At 48.4% G+C, this 18,336-nt stretch overlaps 1 long non-coding RNA gene across 1 annotated transcript in view; it reads right to left on the bottom strand.

Moving 5' to 3' along the window:
- Positions 1-2,643, bottom strand: part of LOC118969128 (uncharacterized) — a 227,987-nt gene extending 225,344 nt beyond the window's left edge. Inside the window, exons 1-2 of the long non-coding RNA XR_005057017.2 lie at positions 2,501-2,643; positions 2,320-2,422 (exon numbers count right to left, since the gene is read on the bottom strand). This is a non-coding gene — a long non-coding RNA (uncharacterized lncRNA). The remainder of the gene's footprint in view (positions 1-2,319; positions 2,423-2,500) is intronic.
- Between the last annotated feature and the right edge of the window lie 15,693 nt (positions 2,644-18,336).

Here is an 18,336-nt window from a genome sequence, read left to right as displayed (position 1 = left end):
GCTGTCGTTATTCCTCCCTCCGCTTACCTTCTTCTCTCATTCCTCACCTTTCTCATTTTGAAATTCTCTACAATGTGTTTCTATTACCTTTGTAATAAAAAAACTATATAAAAATGTCTAATAGAGCTATTTTATTGCTAATCACATTATTAATGAAATTTAAAGGGAAAAGACTTCCACTGAGTAAGAAATATAATCATCCTTAGGTCAGCATGATCAGATACTCATCCTCTTTTCTGCTGGTGGAGGTATGTTGGGGTGCAGAGAGGGTGCAAGTCACTTTAGAATGCTTTAATTTCCAGCTATTCCAAAAAGAGAAAAAGGCCCAGCTTCTGAGAAGGTTGTCAACTGGGACCTACCATAATCCACAAAGAGAGCTACAGTCTTCTTTGTCTCAGGGAGATGTAGCAGAATAGGAAGCAAAAATAGCCTGTGAGACTTCTGGGCTTTTATTTCCAAAAACTTAATCTCAAAGGAAGAGAGATACTGGTATAGACATTTCCCCAAACCTCCCAGACACAGTCTGCAGAAGATAGACAGTGAAAGAAAGTGAATGATCTGTGGCTCCCAAGACAGTACGCATCCAGGAGGCAGGCTCAGAAACTGGAGAGTACTGGCTGTGGGGCACACCAAGGCAGAGAGGCCAGGTTTTTTGAGGACAGGCCCAAAGAGCCACAGAAGTACAGAGCAGAGTGCAGGGCCCAGGAGGCCATGCCAGATGCAAAGGTCATTGTCCATCAGCACCTGCCTCTAAGGACAGGCAAGGACCAGGTGGACACCCACTACCAGACACTGGTTCAGTGGAAACCCTGGGGTTTTGACATGATCTTGGGTGTCAGGAAACCCCAGGTGAGAATGTTATCAAAGATTCCCAGTTGTCCAACAGAATGAAGGCTCAAAGAGAAAATTATTTTGGAAAATAAAGTAATACTTTCTTGCACGCCTGAGTTTGCAGAGTAAGACTTATAATTGCCACGCTATTTTCCCCACCCTCAAGGCAAACCCTTTGCCAAAAGGTGGCCCATGTGACATGCTATCTAGCCCCGATGTGAATTCTCCACTGGAGTCCATAATCAGTGCTTTCTTAGCAGTGATAATGGCTGAGTAGGAATTTGTCCCCCATGGGTTCTGCAGACCCTCCCAGGAGATAGGCTGTGGAAATCAAATTCAATTTTGTTGCTCTGTGATGTCCTGTGAAGGCCACCTCTGAGATCCTTCCATTTGCTTCCCCTTCCCATCTCCCACTTTACAGATGAGGAAATTGAGGGTCAAGGTAGATACAATGCCCCTGGACTGTATCACATAGCTGGATAGAGCAGTGCTGTAGTTACCCAGTGGGGATGGTAACTGAGGAGCCTTCTCTTCTTAGCTCCAGGCAGGATGTTCCTCCTTGCAGCCCTGGGCACTCAGCCTTCCTCACCCTCCCAGGGGCTGAGGACAGCCATCCAGCACAGCTTTATTAAGGGCTTGGGTGGCTGCAGGGGACATTGTCCCAAAGGCACGACCCCAGGCCCTTAACACATTCAGGTTTTACTGTAGGATCCCTGAGAGTAACATGTTTGTTGAGCAGGCACAACTAAGGAGATTCAGACACACTCCCAACCCCTCACCCTCTCCTCCCCTGTAGACTACCCTCTGTATCCCCTGAGCATCTCCTAGGGCTTGGTGTGTAGCAGGTACTCAATAAATACTTGTTAACACTGATTCCATTGCTGTGTAATTGTTACATTAACATGATAACAAACTAATTAGATTAACAATCACATCTGTAATTTATTATACAAAGCACTTCCTCTGCGTCATCTCCAGCAGAATGACCTTCTACAGTCATCACCATAGACCTTGCACAGATGACAGAACCAAGTTAGCAGGGTTCTGAATCCACTCTCATCTGAATCCAGATCAAAATCTATATAAAACAGGGATTGCTTTCCTCTAGCTAAAATTGTCTGATGCTCTTTAAATTTGCTTAGCAGTATCAGTTTTTTCATCTGCCCATAGGATTAACTGCCAGGACTTTCCTGGTCATTTCTGGTTATTATGAAGTCCTGAAGTCATTTGAAGTCATAAAGTTCAATCTCAATTGTGAAATTTGAAAGTCTGGCTCTATACAATAATTAACACTTCAATCTTAATTTAAAAATAAGACTCACCCTCTTCGTCCGCTAGGGCTGCCTGCAGTTACAAAGCTTCTCTTCTCTTGTTCTCCTCATTCCCACTTGCTACCTGCTGTTTCTTTTCATTACTTAATATTTTGAATACAGAAACTTCCAAGCTTGCACAAATGTAAAAGAATAGTACAATAAATCCGCTACTCACCCTCAAGGATCATCACCTCACCAGCTCATGGCATTGTTTCAACTTTCTCCCCATCCTCCATCATCTGGCTGCAGGATCCTTCCAGGGCTGGACCCTGGAGTAGCTAAGGAAGCAGGAAAAGTTCTTACCTGGGTCACAGTTACAAGCTCTTTTCTGCTCTCTGGAAATGTTTAAAGCAGACCTTTTGTTTAATGGGGAGCTTTGGTGGGTTCTCTGGTAAAGTCCTACTGCAGGTATCTCTCCCCTTCTGGTCCCTTAATGTGAAAGACACAGCTCCGTTTTGCTGAGTGACCTAACCTTCCAGCAGCACTAGGAATGTGGGGGTCTCTCTCCAGGTTTTTTCCTGCCGAGGTCCCATTAGCCCCACAGGCAGCCCTACTGCACAGGAAGGAAGGTGACTCAGGCCAGTTCCCCCATGCACAAAGCCTTCATCGGCTCAGCGGAAAACACTCCAGCAGCCCTTATGCTAATATATTCTGGGGACACAGCCACCTAATCAACCTCATCACCTCCAGCCCACCTTCAGCTGGAACACCTGCAGAGACCCTGTCTCTCACCCAATAGTTTTCTCTGCAAGACCCTTAATAAGCTCGCTTAGCAGTTCCAGAGAAGCACCTCTTACTCGTTTAGAGAGACAGGCATCCCAACACAGTATCTTTCCAAAAAAGATTATTGCTTCCTCCCCACCTTTTTATACCCTCCATGTGAATGAAAGCTTAAGGGCCCTAAATCAGAGCTCCTCAAAGCGTGGGGCTGGCAAGCTAGTTAAGGAGCTGGTGCTGGATTGGACGTCCACGCACTGCTTCGCCCCCAATCTAGCAAGGGTTTGGCTGACTCACTACATAAACAGGGTGTTGGGTTTGTCTTTGCTTTGCTTTGAGTGCTTCATTAAGAAAGTTCTTGGGTCTAAAAAAAAGTAAAGTGTCAGCTGGACTAAACGCTGATATGCCTTCTGGTTCAGCTTCCTTTTACTACCGTAGGCTGGGAGCAAACGGCTCCTGGACTGGCCTGAACGGCCCTTGGCTACTGACTTGGGAGCCTGTCCAGGGTGGAAGCCTTGATTTACAGGTTTTGCTGTTCCTGCCAAAATGTGGTTCCTCAACCGAAACTGAGACAGGAAGAATCCTATCATCAACACTGAGGTAGGTAAGAAAAGATTAACGTCTCAGACCTTCACAGAGAAATTACAAAGATCCATATTCTAGAAAGCTTGGTAGGCATGGTCTCTGGGCTAGAGCTCCTATTCCGAGACTGTCACTTGCAAATGCCATAAGGCATGTATTTCCACCTTGCTGCTGAAATAGACCTCGTGGCTTCACACCCACAATCCCAGTTCTTACCACTTCAGGGCAAGGAGTATTTCCAATTCTCTCAGCCGTCTACTTTGCCTTTCCCACATCAGCAGGTGACTGAGGAGTTCACCTGCTCTCGCCCCTGCTCCTTAAAGGAGTCTGAGGTGCATGTCCCACACTGACCCTCAGTTTCCCAACAAGGCACAGGCAAAAACCCTCCCCCACAGCCTGAGGGGTTCCCCATAGGAAGATCCTGGAGGCCCTGAGAGGAACATCAAGGACAAGATGCTGCGCTGGCTTGCTTGCCCTGTACATAAACATTTCAGCAACAAATATTAAGGACGGACTATTTGCAAAAGGCCATGGAAGCCAGACTAGCAGAAGCATGACCCTGGGGTCAGCACCACAATCTTTCAAAAGAGGTTCAAAGTGGATAGTTAGGAATTGCACACGCAACTCTTCCTGGGCCACCCATGTGGGCTTCCTGTTATCCACTGTCTAGGTCACTCTTGGTTGTTCCCCGATTCCAAAGAGGCCCTTGAATTCTGGTTCTCAGACCTGCTGTTGCTAGCTGGTGGAGCAGATCCTGACCGTGCTTGGCCTGCCCCCCCTCCCCCGTGCCTGGCACCTCCCTCTGGTCTCGTGCTCACTCCATGTGCCTGCAGAGGTGTCAGGGGCCCCCAAGCAGCCTACTCGGGTGAGCAGCCCAGGATTCAAGCCTTGTGTGCAAAGACGATGAGGAAGAGGCAATGAGCTCAGAACACTCAGGCCCTGGTGGGGAGCCTGGCAAGAAAACAGTGATGCCAGGCAAACTGGTTTCAAGGTCTCATGTCAGAACCTTGACTCAACACCATGGGAAGGACCCCTGAAAATAAAAAATGAAATAAACATAGGCAAGTTCCCTTGGGAAAACTATTACTTCTTTCAGAGTTTCCATTTTCCCACCTTGAAAACTGAAACTACCATCTTCTTCAGGAGGGTGTGAAGACTCAGTGAGCTGATTTGTGAAAACATTTATCAAATGCGGAGCGTGATCAGATGAAAGAGATTGGATAATATTTGAATAAATTAGATGTTCATATTATATAATTCTCATGTTAACAATTATACTAATTATATAAACCCTAACATAACATATAAAATTCATCACAAACCATACCTAATCTCTCAGGAAGCCCTGCCAGCAATGACTTCAGCATATAGGAAGAATCCCTCCACCTCTCTCCACCCCTCACTGTGACCGTCCTGGCCAGTCGGTCCGAGCCTCCATCCACGGCCTCCTCCTTCCCTGCTCCCTCCCACTGCCCAATAGGGGTCTATTCTCAGCAGGAGAATTTTTTTTTTTCAATTGTGGTAAAATAGTAGATGATCCTTTTTAAACATAAGTCAACCACATCACTGGTCTGCGTGAACCTCACTGATGCTCCATACATCCCCAGCAGGGCTTCCCAGGCTGTATGCCGCCAGGTCCCTGCTGCTCTCTGACCATACCTCCCCCTTCTCTGCCCTTTGTTCCCTCTCCTCCAGCCATGCTGGCCTCCTTGCTGTACCTCCAACAACAGCGGGCTCATGCCTGGGGGCACTTGGACTTGAATCTGCTGCCTGCATGCTTTCCTCCAGATACCTGCTAGCTAGCTCACTCTTTCACCTCCTTCAGGATTCTGCTTAAATGCCACTGACTCAGAGAGGCACTCCCCAAGCCCTGCTATAAACAGCAAATTGCCACCAGCCACTTACAGAGTGTTGTGAGAATCATCAGGGAAAATGATTATCATGCACTTTGTAATTTGTAAAGCACACTGATTCAGGTTTCTCATGCAGCAGCACTAGGGTGAACTGGGGAATCTTAGTACACAGTCTTACAGTGTGCCAGAAATAACTTCATCCAGACTGGAACCTAGATGGGTAGACATTGGCCTGCGTCATTTTTTTCAAGCCCCCTCAGTGGCCTGGCTCCACTGTCCCACTGGTCCCACAAGAGCGCCATGACAGCAGAAACCCAGCTCCCCGCCTCTAAGGTCTATTTATACTCCTTGGCCTCTTTATGAAAGTGAAAGTGGTCAGAAGCTGAGAGAGACATAAATGTGAGGATAGCACTATTGATCTTTTCTTCCTCAGAGGGACCAGGCTGCCAAATTGTATGGCCACAAAGCAGGCTAAATGGCCTGGCAGGGGCACCCCACATGGCTCCTCCCTGGTCCCTGCCCCTCCTCCCCCCACCACCACAACGCACAAGACCCCTGCTTCTCTCTCCTCTGCTGTGGAACTTCCAGCCCCAGGACCCCCGCAGCTGCAGTAACCAGCCCAGAGGTCGGCTTCTGCTATTCATATTTGTAGGCCTGGTGCTGTTCCCAAAAAGAAAATAAAAGCAAATAAAATCTGGGTCTCTACTATTGATCTCAAGTCATTTCTGAATGTTGCTACAGTGACCAACAGCCGCCTAACAGTCACTGTCGTTCCTTCCTCTCCGCACCTCCCTCCTCCTCACTGTGTGGCCAGGACCAGGGCCAACAGGACAGTCTTAGCACTGCGACCTGTCCTGAGGCTTCTGTCCCAGGCTGTGGAGGACAGAGGACCCGGGAGCCGGAGCCAGGCCATCAGCTCTGCCTGAGAGGCCCATTAACTGACAGACCAGCTGCAGCCCACCTTGGTCCTGAAACCACACATGAAGGCAGGCCGAGCAAGGAAATGATGACTCTCACACACTGCTGAAAACACAGGGAGAAGAAAGGAAAGTGGCCAGCAACGTTTTCAAGGAGGAAGTTTTATAGCCTGGACTTCACTGCTTCCCCCTGAGGTCCTGGGAGCTTCCCCAGCCATGAAATCAGAAAGATTACACTCTGGTGACCCTGCCACCTTCCCCTCCAGGACCCTCAGGACCCCACTCCCACTCTATCCCACTCAGTCCGGTGCTATTGTTTTCTTTTCCTGTTAAGAACCCCAGAAGGAACCAGATGAAGATATGCATGCTGAGTTACAAGTGACAGTCACCTGCAGGCTCCGGAGAAGAAATCTTTTAGCTCAGTTCAGGTTGGTGCTGGGGACTTAGGTGACTGAGCTGGGACCCCAGCCCCTCATGCAGCTTGCTGTCTGATCACAATCCAGTAATGAGAGCTGTGTACATAGATTCCAGCACCCCCCGGGTATAAGCCAGGGATCTCACAAAGGCCCAGTCAAAACCCACTTGCATGTGAGCATGAGACGGTTAAACAGCAACACCTTCGGCTGCTGGAGTGCATGGCTGATGGTGCAACAAAGGGAATAACATTATGGGAATGACTTCTCAGTAATAGGGAGCAAGTTCAGAGCTGTTCCATTTCCACCTGAAGCAGGGCAGTCTGTAAAACCCTTCACACACCAGCAGTGCAGGGAGAAGGTGTTTGTTACAGGCAGCTGTCGTGGCCATTCGTAGCTGAGTGGGTTCTGATGGAAAGGCGCCTGCAGTGGCTCAGACCTTGGCAGCAGAAAATAGTCATAGAAGTAGCCAGGCCTGCAGAAATGTAATTCATGAAAAAGCACAGCAGTGGGGTCCCAATGGCAGCCTGGTGCTGGCCCACAACTGAGTTCTAGCCAGCCCTTTAACTTCTCTCCTCAGATCCCTCTAGCCTCGGGGTCAAGCCTCCTCCTTGCATATTTTGTCCACGATGCCCTCCTTCTCTGTTCCCAGTCTCCCCTTCTTTTTGAGGCTAAGACCTTAGGATGCTTGGATGGAAGTAGGGGAGAAAAGAAACTGGGTTGCTACATCGACAGGTTACTTACCCACAGAAGACTCTAACAGGAGTCAAGAGGCCTGGCTCTTCCCCGCTGTTCTGCCACTAACCATTTTCACGACTTGGGTCAACACTTTCCCACTCTGATCCCAGGATCCCCAGCTCATATCCCACACAGGACGACGAAGACTGACATAGAATTCGTAAATCCTTCCCAAAACACATGTGCCCTTAAGGCCACCTGCTGTGTAGTTTCAGAAATGATGCAAATTTAGTGTGTACATAGTGGTAAAAGTTAATGTGAATTCTAAGTATTACAAACAGTTATAACTGCGCCACTTGCGTTGCATGCATTGCTCAGTCAATCCTCACAGCATCTTGTGAGGGAGGCACTATTACTGCTCTCATTTTAGAAAGATGAAAGTTGAGACACAGAGAAGTGAAGTGACTTGCTCAAAGTCTCACACACACAGCTCAGAACTGGTAGAATCATAACTCAGACTCAGGCATTACCAGTATTTCTCACCAGGCCCCTATTCTGTCCCAGATGTACTCCAGATGCTGTGCAAAGAAGAGAATAAAGCAGAGGTCAGGCAGTGCCTGCCTTCCTAGCCTTACCCAGCAGTCCATGCCCCAGCACCCTTGGTAGACGAGTGAGAGTCAGCTGGCTACAGAGATGAGGAAGAGGAGGGCCAGGGCTGGGATCCAGCTGGGTCACACAAGCACAGATGTGCTGGTTTATTACATTTTTTAAATACTTCCAAACTAACAAAAAGTCGCTATTTGTCCCCTTCCCTGAGAAGTGGGCCTTTCACCCCCACCCAGGATCCAGTAATCCTGGCTTGGTGTGGGGGCCTCCAGAAGGCATCTGGTGATCTGGCTGGCAGAGCCCAGAGAAGTTGCTACAGTTTATTCTATCCACCCTGCTTTGGCCAGGTGCTTTTCCCAAGTCATAGCCAAGAGGGGAGGTTGGTTGGGGGGTGGGCACAAAGGACACAAAGGACACTGGAGCTCTCAGTGGCTTCCCCAGGGGCCAAATGAACCTCTTCCCTTACCTGGCCATTGTGGCCTGAGTCCTGCCAGCTTTGGTCTCTGGTTCCTGGTTTTTCCAGCCCAGGCTGGTTGGCCATGCCCCTGGAAGGCATGGATCCTGGGACTGGTCTCTATTCCTATCTCTCCTGCATGGACCTAGTGTGTCACTGGCACCCCTGAAAGCTGCAGCACTCACACCTTTCCCTTCTGTCTCCCACTCCATCCGCTCTTCAAGGTTGCTCCAAGTCTTGAAATTTGGTGGCTTGAATAGCAGATCCCTCCTGGGAAGGGGATGGGCACTCCTATGGCCCTTCAACCACCAGTATGGGCTATGCCGCTACTCATTCCCTCCTAGAAGCTCTCCCCCCATTCATTTAAATCCAATTCAGCTTTATTGGGAGCCTACTGCATGCCACGAGTTAGTGTTACATGACCTACTTGAGAAAATTGTCCTGTGCCCCACTGACGGTAACAACTGTTTAGACATAGTAACTGTGCATCAGACACTGTCCCTAAGTACTTTACATTTATTAATCCTCAGGTAAACTCATGAGATATGCAGTATTTACCATCCATTTACACAAGAGGACTCTGAGGCACAGGGAGGTTAAGAACCTTTCCCAGGTCACACAGCAAGTGATGGAAGTGTCTGGCTTCCAATCCAGCATCTACATCTGCACCTGCCATGCTATGATGGATGCTCTGTGAGCACAGAGGGGTGAGCACCAGGACGGAACGACCTATGTTCTCCCCAGCCCTTCAAACATATGGATTCAAGTCCAAATGGCTATATTTAGGAAAATGCCGATAATCGATTGGTTTACCCCAAGAACTCCCCCAACTCAAGGGCAGCTTCAGAGCAAATGAAACTGGCCAGTTGCTGGAGGAGGGGTCAAGATTTTGAGGGAGAATGTCCCTTTCTTGCTTACTGGGGAGCCTTCCACCCTGTCCCAGAGATAGCTCCGGGCTCCGGGGACAAGCTGAGAGCTCTGGTACCCTCTTCATCACTCCGCAAGAGAGAAGGCGCCAGGCCGGTACCTCGAGATGCTCTGGCAACTGCTGGGGACCCGCAGTTTAGCAAGATCTCAGACGGTTCCAGCCAGAGCCGGCTTTCCTCCAATAATCAGCCGGATGGCGCCACCTGCTGGAGAAACGGGAAACCTTCTCTCGGCCAGAGCACCAGCGACCCTGCTCCCGCGGCCAGTGGACGGGTCCCTGCTGATCTCCTCCAGCCCTGACCCTGGCCAGAGAGAAGCCGGCAGTGGACAGCTCCTGCCGTGGGCACAGGTATCGGCATCTCGATCCTCCATGGGATCAACCAGCAGGATCGTTCATTTATTTATCTGCACTGCTTTTCTTCCTCCTGCTTCTGTCCCCTGCTCTATTCCCAGACCATCCTCACCTTCACTCTGCGAGTGGGGGACCCTAAGTCTCCTTGAGCCTCAGTTTCCTCATCTACTCAGGTGGAGGGCTGTTGTGAATAGGACAATGTGCCTGTTCCTGGAACTCAGGGAGGAGAGCAAGCCCACCGGTGATTGTAACACACCTGCATAAATGAAGCCAAGGGCCAGACATGTGCCATGGCAGGTCTGTGACAACGGGGGTATGTCTGTAGGTGTGCTCAGGTTCTCAAATATTACTGGACAATACTCACTTCCTCTGGGAAATGTACACAGAAGTACAGAGGGGTTTCATTTATAAAATGCTAAAGATACATAAAAATATTACTTTTCTTCCTCTTCCCTTTTGCTCCTTGTTCTCTATAGAGCCTGTTCTTTCCCATCTGTTATGGCCCATCTTCCCTTTTAATGTTATATGTCTTCCCTTCCTCCCAAATTCAAGTGTTAAAAACCTAACCCCCCAGCATCTCAGAATGTGACAGTATTTGGAGACAGGGCCTTTACAGAAGTGATTAAGATGAGACCATTAGGATGGAACCTAACCCAATCTGACTGGTGCCCTTATAAGAAAAAAATTGGAAACACAAATATAAGCCACAGATTGGAAACAAAAGTTTTCAAAACAAAGAGCTTGTATTCAGAATATGTAAAGAGTTCTTACAATTCAATAAAAAGAAGACAGAAGAAAATCTAGAAATAAATGGTCAAAAGATTGAAACAGACATTTCCCAAAAGATATAAAAGTGACCAAAAAGCACATGAAAAGTTGTTCAACCTCACCAGTCTGCAGAGAAATGCCAATTAAAAGCAGAGCACAATACCACTACACACCCACTAGAAAAACTGAAGTTAAAAGACTATCAATACCAAGTGTTGGTGAGCTTGGTGAGGATGTGGAGCAACTGGCACTCTCTCCTACATTGCTGGTGGGAATGTAAAATGTTACAGCCACTTTGCAAAAGAAGATGACAACACCTTAAATTATTTGCCATACCATCAAGCAATTCTATTCCTAGGTATCCACCCTAAAGAAATGAAAACATATGTCCCCATAAATATGTGTGCAAATATTTGTAATAACATTATTCATAATGGCCAAAACCTGGAAACAACACTAATAATATGCACCTACCATGGAATATACAGAGCAATAAAAAGGAACAAAATAATAATACTGAATAAATAAAACTGAATAAATATCAAAAACATTATGCTAAGAAGTCAAACAGAAAAAGCTATGACTGAATGATTCCATTTATATGAAATTCTAGAAAAGGTATCACCACAGTGACAGAAAGCTGACCATGTCTGCCTGGGACCAGGAGTAGAGGAATGGGATCAAGAGCAAAGGGGCACAAGGAATCTTTTTTGGGTAAAGGAGTAGTTCTTAATAGTGGTCAGGATGGTGGTAACATGGTTGCATATACTTAGCAAAATTCATTGAAGTCAGATTTTAAAATGGGTGGATATTGTAACTATTTCCATAATAAACAAAAAGGACAAAAGAAGAAAGTTTGGCCACACAGAGACACCAGGAGTAGAGGCAGAGAGGAAGACCATGTGGACACAGAGAGAAGGTGGCCACCTGCAAGGAGATGAGGCCTCAGGAGAGTTCCAACGCGCCAGCACCTCGCTCTTGGACTCAGCCTCCAGAGAAGGGAGAAATGCATTCCTGTAGGGTAAGCCCCCCAGGGGTTGGGTTTTGTTCTGGCAGTCCCAGCAGACTCATGCCATCTTAGGACAGAAAAGATAGCTCCCGCTCAGTGACACAGGACTTTGGTCCACATGGAAGTCAGACAGACGGTAGGCATGCCACGGCCTGGCAGGGACCCACACATCTGGTTCGCACCACAGTTCCAGGCCCAGTGCCGCACACTAGACTGAGCAGACACGCTTGGCAGCCTGGCAGGACCCCCACCCCTGAGGGCCCTGGAGGATGCCTGCCTGAATTTCTGCTTCCCTCAATCCTTACTAGAGAGTCACCAAGACCCCTGCAGAGGAAACGCCTCATAAGCCACAGTGCTCAGCTGCAGGGGTCATAAAAGCCCAGGGTCACCCCCATGGGGCTCTAAGGACAGGCAGAAGGTTATGGCTGTGTGAGATGGTTACAGCAGAGACATTTGTTTCTCAAACTGCTCTCAGGTTGCCAAAGGGAATTTCCTTTAAAGCTGGAAAGTGCCCATCCATCTGCTTGATGGCAACTTCCCCAGAGGCAGACAGAGCAGGGGCTGGGGCAGCTGGAAAGGGGCCAAGCTGGGAGGAGGTGACAAATCAAACCTCAGCTGGGGTGGGTCTGTGGATGTCCTGCTACAGGCAAAGCAGCTGTAATTTTGAACCAAAATAGAGTAAAAACATAAAAATTAAAAATTGGCTCTGAATTGTGAGTCTGTTTGAAAAACTTTACAAAGATTTATAAAATCAATCATAATTCATTACATATTCAAGAAGTTTTATACTAAGAAGAGCATAATTTCATTAAAATACACCAAAATTATTTAAATATTTGTATTGTTTCAATTAAGAGTGCCAGGTCTCAGTTTGATGCTAAACTGGATCCAAACATGTTCAAAAGAGACACGAACAAAGGGCCTGAGGCCTCCTGGTCAGCAAGGAGGGAACAGCAGGACAGGCTTGACCCAGGAACAGAGACCGTGGCCCAGGGAACTGGGAGGAACAACCCACAGCCTTCAAAAGCTGCCCCCAGGCCAGTTCCAGGACCTTGCTGGCTCCTAAAGGGAACAAACATCAAATCAGACGGCCCAGCTGTAGGCAGCAGCTCCTTGTTCCTGAGGCACGCCCACAGCACTAGTGGGTTTGTTTTCTGGGCACACCCTCCCCTCCCCCAGATACCCCGGGGCACCTCAAGCCGACCAACATGCTGAGCAGGCCAAAGGACAGCAACTCTCCAAGGAGTTTTTACCAAAGCAGGATCTTTCATTTTGCTCCCAAAATTTAAGAGGCGGCTGGAAGGAAGAAAGGGGAAGGCTGATGGTGACAGGGGCAGTAGAGAAGAGTGAGGAGGAAGCAAAGCCCTTGCAGTGGGTAGAAGAGAGTCCAGCCAGCGAGAGCGTCCTCCAGGGTGACTGCCTCACCAGTCTGTCCCCTAGGAGCCCTGTAACCCTTGTGAGCAGAGGGTGGGCACTTGGGCACCATTGGTGGGGATGGGAGCATAGGATATAACCTCGTCCCTAACCACCATGGACTGTGCCTACAGTCCAGGGCAATGGTGGGCCCAGCCCCGGGGTCACAATACCATGTAACCCCTGGGAGCCAAAGGCAGAGGGGAGCATTCATTCCATCTTGCCACAGGGACTGCCAGGCTGGCTGGCATGATGAGGCCTCTGAAACATTAAGTGTGCGACTGGCAAAAGTCTGCAGCTCCCAGCAGGAGATGCCAGTTCACTGGGAGGACTGGAGGGAGCTGAGAAGCAGGAGTGTCTGGCAGAAGTAGTCACACAGCAGAAAACGCCAGGAGAGCCTTCCGTGAGCACTGCGGAACTCCAGGAGGGCCCGAATTGAGGAGGGAGGGCCCAGGCCCTGGGTGCGCAGGTAGGGCAGTGCCCCTGAAATGTTACTGTGATAGAGCCTTATTTGTGCCCCCAACCAGACAGGTGAGAAGTGGGGCATTCAAGAACTGGGCTGATACAAGACACAGCTGAAAATGCAGCTCCCACTTAGGAAAACCCACTTTAAAGTTATGACATCTCTGGCAGGGGAAGAAAAACAATGACAGATACATCACAAACTCTGCAAATGAAAATGTAATGTGCAATTTTTAATTCCAAGAAATTGAAAAGTTGCACAAAAAGAAAATGTAATCATAGGACTAACTTGACCTGCGGCAAACAGTATTTTTCACTAAATTGAGAGGACTTGGTGGACCAGGAGACTAACAGGAGGGTTGGGGGGCAGAAAACAGGAGCTGACTCCATGGCTACTGACAGGCAGTCAAGAGATAATTACCTAAAACTGTAAGTTGAGAAACAGTAGACTACCTTGTAATTCAGATAAATACTAACAAATAAAAGCTAAAGAACAGAGAGATTGTGTCTAGGGAGTGGCACTGGGCACATGGGAGACGCGGGGAGCAGGGCCTGCTGCTCTCTGAATGAACACCCCTCTACGTCTGTTTCCCCATTTGTATCACGATAGCACTGTTAAATGATCTCTAGCAGCTGTCCAGCTCTGCAGTGCAGAGTTCTGGGTATGTGGGCTGTTGTGGATGGATGCACTGTGGGTACTGGGCATGAGAATAAACACATTCGCAGGATCATAATAACCCGAGTGACACACAGAACCGGGCCAGACCAGCCCCAGCACGCAGCTCAGAGTGGCCTTCCCTGACTCAGCCAGGGGAGACCTGCTTGCAGGCTGAGGGTGTGGCCACAGGGATGCGCCTCTGCGCTGGCCTCAGGGTTGCCCCTGGCCTCATGAACTCTCCCTGGCAGCTGTTCCCTTTATTGCCGAGACTGCTCCCCAGGGCCAGCGGGGGCACCTCAGCTCTGCAGCCCCCTCTCTGCACTCTCAGCACCCACTTTGACTCCTCCACCCTGTACCCCACAGCCCAGCCCCACACACAGTCCGTATCAGGACTCTGTCTTGAGAACAGGATGTGCATATCCATGGTGAATGAATGAACATGTGAATGGAATCATAGACCAGTTAGGTCCTTATATATTGAATGAACTCCAGAATTGAGGGAATTCAGGTAAAGAAAAGATGCAAAGCAGGTGGAAACCAACACTCCACTATGAGCAAGGAAATCATGATGGAAAAGACATCACTTCCTTGTATGGGCTTCCTCCAGAGACAAAGCTAAAGCGAGGACATGAGGGAAGAGGTCCTACAGAGAGTTGCTTTCTGCATCTCTTACAGGAAATTTTCCAGGGCCTGTTCCCTGGGGCAAGGCTGCATGGAGCCATGTGGCCAAATGGCCTTTTCTTTTACTCATATAAGAGTCGGGGTGGGAATGCTGGCATGTGTTGACGCTCCTAGAGAAACTGGTTATCTTCAAAACTGAAGCTCTGAGGAAGGCAGAGAAATAGCATGAGTTTAGCACATACTATCCGTCACTAATGTTTTTCTGTATTTTCTCATTTCATCCTAACAGTGACCTTGTGAAGAAGGTCTTTACACTGAATCAGGAACCATTACCCTGAATTGCAAATGAGGACCCCAAACCTCTCAGAGCTAATTTCTCTTCCCACAGGTCACACAGCTAGTGTCAAAACTGGGGTTCCACCAAAAGCCAGACCATTGCAAAAGGCAACCTTCCTCCTTACCTACTGACTGGCCCAAGACTTACTTTAATTCTGGACCTGGCTGAGGAGGGACGAGCAGGGTGAGACCCCTGGGGGAATGTGTCAGGTGCCTTCTCCTGCCTCCCTCCAGGTGAGGACTCAGCCACATCTTCCAGGCTGGGGAGTGGACGGAAGGTCACAGGATTTGCTGGGACCATACTGAGAGGGGGACACCAGGAGGGATTCAGGGCAACTGTATTTCTTACAAACAGGGGAATCGATCACATGAACTCTTGGGTCCCTCCAAAGGATTGCTGTTTTTCCTGTTCCCAAGTATGTTAAATGCATTTAAATGAAGTCATTGTTTAATAAATTCTGTGGGTTTTCTGGTCTTGTTTTGGGATTGTTTTTTAATTTTGTTTTTGTTTGAAAATGTTGAATCATCAAAATATTTAAAGCATTTTTCTGGCTCCCTGACTGATACACTGCTGCCTAATTGCCTGCTGTTTCATTTCTTCTTTGTTAGAATGACACAAGGTTTCTGTTTTGTTGCTTCCAAAAAACAAATGGTGCTGCTTCACTACCCCTCCATCTGTGCCTCCGCCACGATGACAGTGCAGAGTGGCTTGGTCCTTCTGGGTCATCCCCTGTTCCCCTGGGCCTGGGCAGGGGGCACGGGGCAGGAGCTGGGAAGGATAGAGGGGTGGGGGTGCCCAGTGGCTTACCAAGAAATCTCCCTGCATTCCCAAAGCTCCTTCCCCACACCCCTGCCTGACGTTATATAATGGACATACTGACATCCTCCACAGGTGTTAGTTGCCTATGACCTCAATTACTAAAGGATTTCTGAAGCTAGCAGAACCTAGGGGCCCCTGCCTTTGGCCATAATGACCCCACATGTAGCCCTACTTAGCCAGCCAGATACTGAAGCCTTAAAACAACTGGCTGCGCCCATGCTGTAGAGCAGTTCTCCTCTGGCACAAAAACAGGTCAGGGCCCTGCCCGACAGTGAGCAGGCAGACTCTTCCCAGCATCCTGCATTTCTGACCTCCAGCTTTGTCCTCACCTCTGGTCCCATCAGCTCACCCTGGATCACAAGACTGATTGTTCTTGCGGCCCCACGCAGGGTGTGGTTTACATGCTGGCCACACATTTTGTCTGCCAGGCTGATCCTGCCTGACTCTGACCCTGTTTACTCAGGGTCCACGTTTACTCAGATCCCAGGATAGCAAATCAACCCCCAGCAGTGCTGGGCAACATTCGACCTTCAAGGGGATACATTTCTCCAAGCATACCTCTGCCTTTGCCACAGAATCTTGCCAGTGCCAACAGTATAATCCTGACCTCCTCTGTTAGAGAAAATATGGAGGCCCAGTGAGTGGAAAGCGGGGTCCAGGGCCACAGTGTAAGTCAACGGCAGAGTGGGGACCAGACCCAGGAGCCAGACTTCCTATCTGGTGCTATGCTAGCTAGTTCCAGATTTTATTCTGGCAAACTCAACATTCCAATGTTCTGCTAAAGACCTGGGGATGCCTGTAGAAATGGAGGGTGTTAGCTGGTAGGTCTGGTTTGTAGCTGGGCTCGTGAAAGGGTCAGGGGGTTGGTTGACTGGGAGGGTCAGTGAGTCAACACTGTGATACACCAGCTACAGAGTAACCACTCAACAAAGGTAGACTCAGAGGGTCCACACACTAGCTAATAGTGCCGCATATGTCACATACATACATATCTAATACACAGGTATACATTCAGCTCAACAAACTTCTGTAAGGGAGATGGCGGCCTTTCCTAACTAGACCCCATGTGGAGGGTTGTGTTCACTTTAAGAAGAAAACTGACAAACTTGCTTTTCTTTAGGATTAGTTAGGTGGCTCTGTGGAAGCCAGACTGTGAGCATCGCGTGGTAAAGAGCTCTGGCGAAGGGCACCTGGGACAGTACCTCTAAGATCTCTAAGGCCCTGGCAGCCATGGCTTCTTCTTAGGATCCCATTTCTTCGCCACATTTGAGAGGAAGAGCATGCACCCCTGACACAGGTGGGGACAACCGGGTCCTCCTTCCAGGTATGCAGGACTGAGGTCATTCAGACCTCTGCCTCATCTCCCTGGTCCAAACATATGCAGATCAAAGGCCACCTCTACACTGATGTCCTGAGCCAGATGACGTCTCACCTCCTTTGAGTATGTATCACTCCCATCCTTGGCCTCTCCTCCAACCCGAATTACTTCCCTCCTGCTGCATCAGGGATGTATGCGTCTACTTCACCACTAGACTATAAACTCTGTAAGGAATGGAGACTCCACTTCATTTGTCTTTGTTTCTGGCCAACATTTTCCTGGACAGAGCAGCCTGTGTTGTATTTGTTTTGTTGAAATAGTTTTGAATTAGCTCATCAGATCTGCAATTTACCTCTCATCCTCCAGGTAGCTATTATGGTGATATCTCTCTCCTTTACACACTCAAAAAGCAGGGGCCATGGCCCAGTGCCCAACAAGGCCCAGTCACCACTCATTAGGTACTAGGCTCAATGCCAAGGGCACAGAATGCCAATGTTGCTGCCATCCCCAATTGCAAACCCTTTCTGTGTCCCACAGAGATATGCTCAATGTGTTTAGATTCATTAAAAAAATACTGTGGGTCTGCTTGGTACCAGGAAGGTACCAGTGCAGGGAATACCACTGCCTTAGTGGGGAAAGTGAGACTGCAGGAAGGAAGCTCTAAGCTCTGTATCATTGATTATCAGAAAAATAATCTAAAGTCCTAACGGTAGTGGGTATAATTTGTGTTTTAATAGAGGTTCTACAGATACGATTTCACACTGACCCTTCCCATTTCCAGCCAAATTCCTAGAATTTTGATGACTTGGGGTGTTTTTATAATGTGGAGGGGCATTCAGTTGTGCAACAAGATGCCCTTGTTTGAGCTAATGTATTTATTTAACTTGTTAAATTTTATAGTTTTTCAAATGGGGATTTGGGTGTCATTGCATTGGGACAACCCAGTTAGGCTATGCACAGTACTCTTCTTGGCTGGTGAGAAGTCTGAGAATTTAATGCACCCTCTGCCAGTCCTTACTTAATTGATTAGGGAGGTCATTTATTTGTGAAGATTAGTTTAGCTGCAGTAGTACAAAGGCTGGTTTTCTAATGAGACAGTCATGAGGTATGCAGCTTTCTACATGGCAGGGCAATATGCTAAGAGGCCAAGGCATGGGTTTTAGATCCAGGTGACCTGAATTAGAATCCTACCCCATCACTTATTTGCTGGGTGACCTTGGCAAGTTACTCAACCTTCCTGTATCTCAGTATAAATTGGGGTGATCTGCCTCATGGAGTCACTGCAAGG

Source organism: Manis javanica, chromosome 7, assembly GCF_040802235.1.
Source record: "Manis javanica isolate MJ-LG chromosome 7, MJ_LKY, whole genome shotgun sequence".
Classification (NCBI taxonomy): domain Eukaryota; kingdom Metazoa; phylum Chordata; class Mammalia; order Pholidota; family Manidae; genus Manis; species Manis javanica.
Note: the sequence above shows the minus strand (reverse complement) of the source record. Positions and strands in the feature narration are given on the sequence as shown.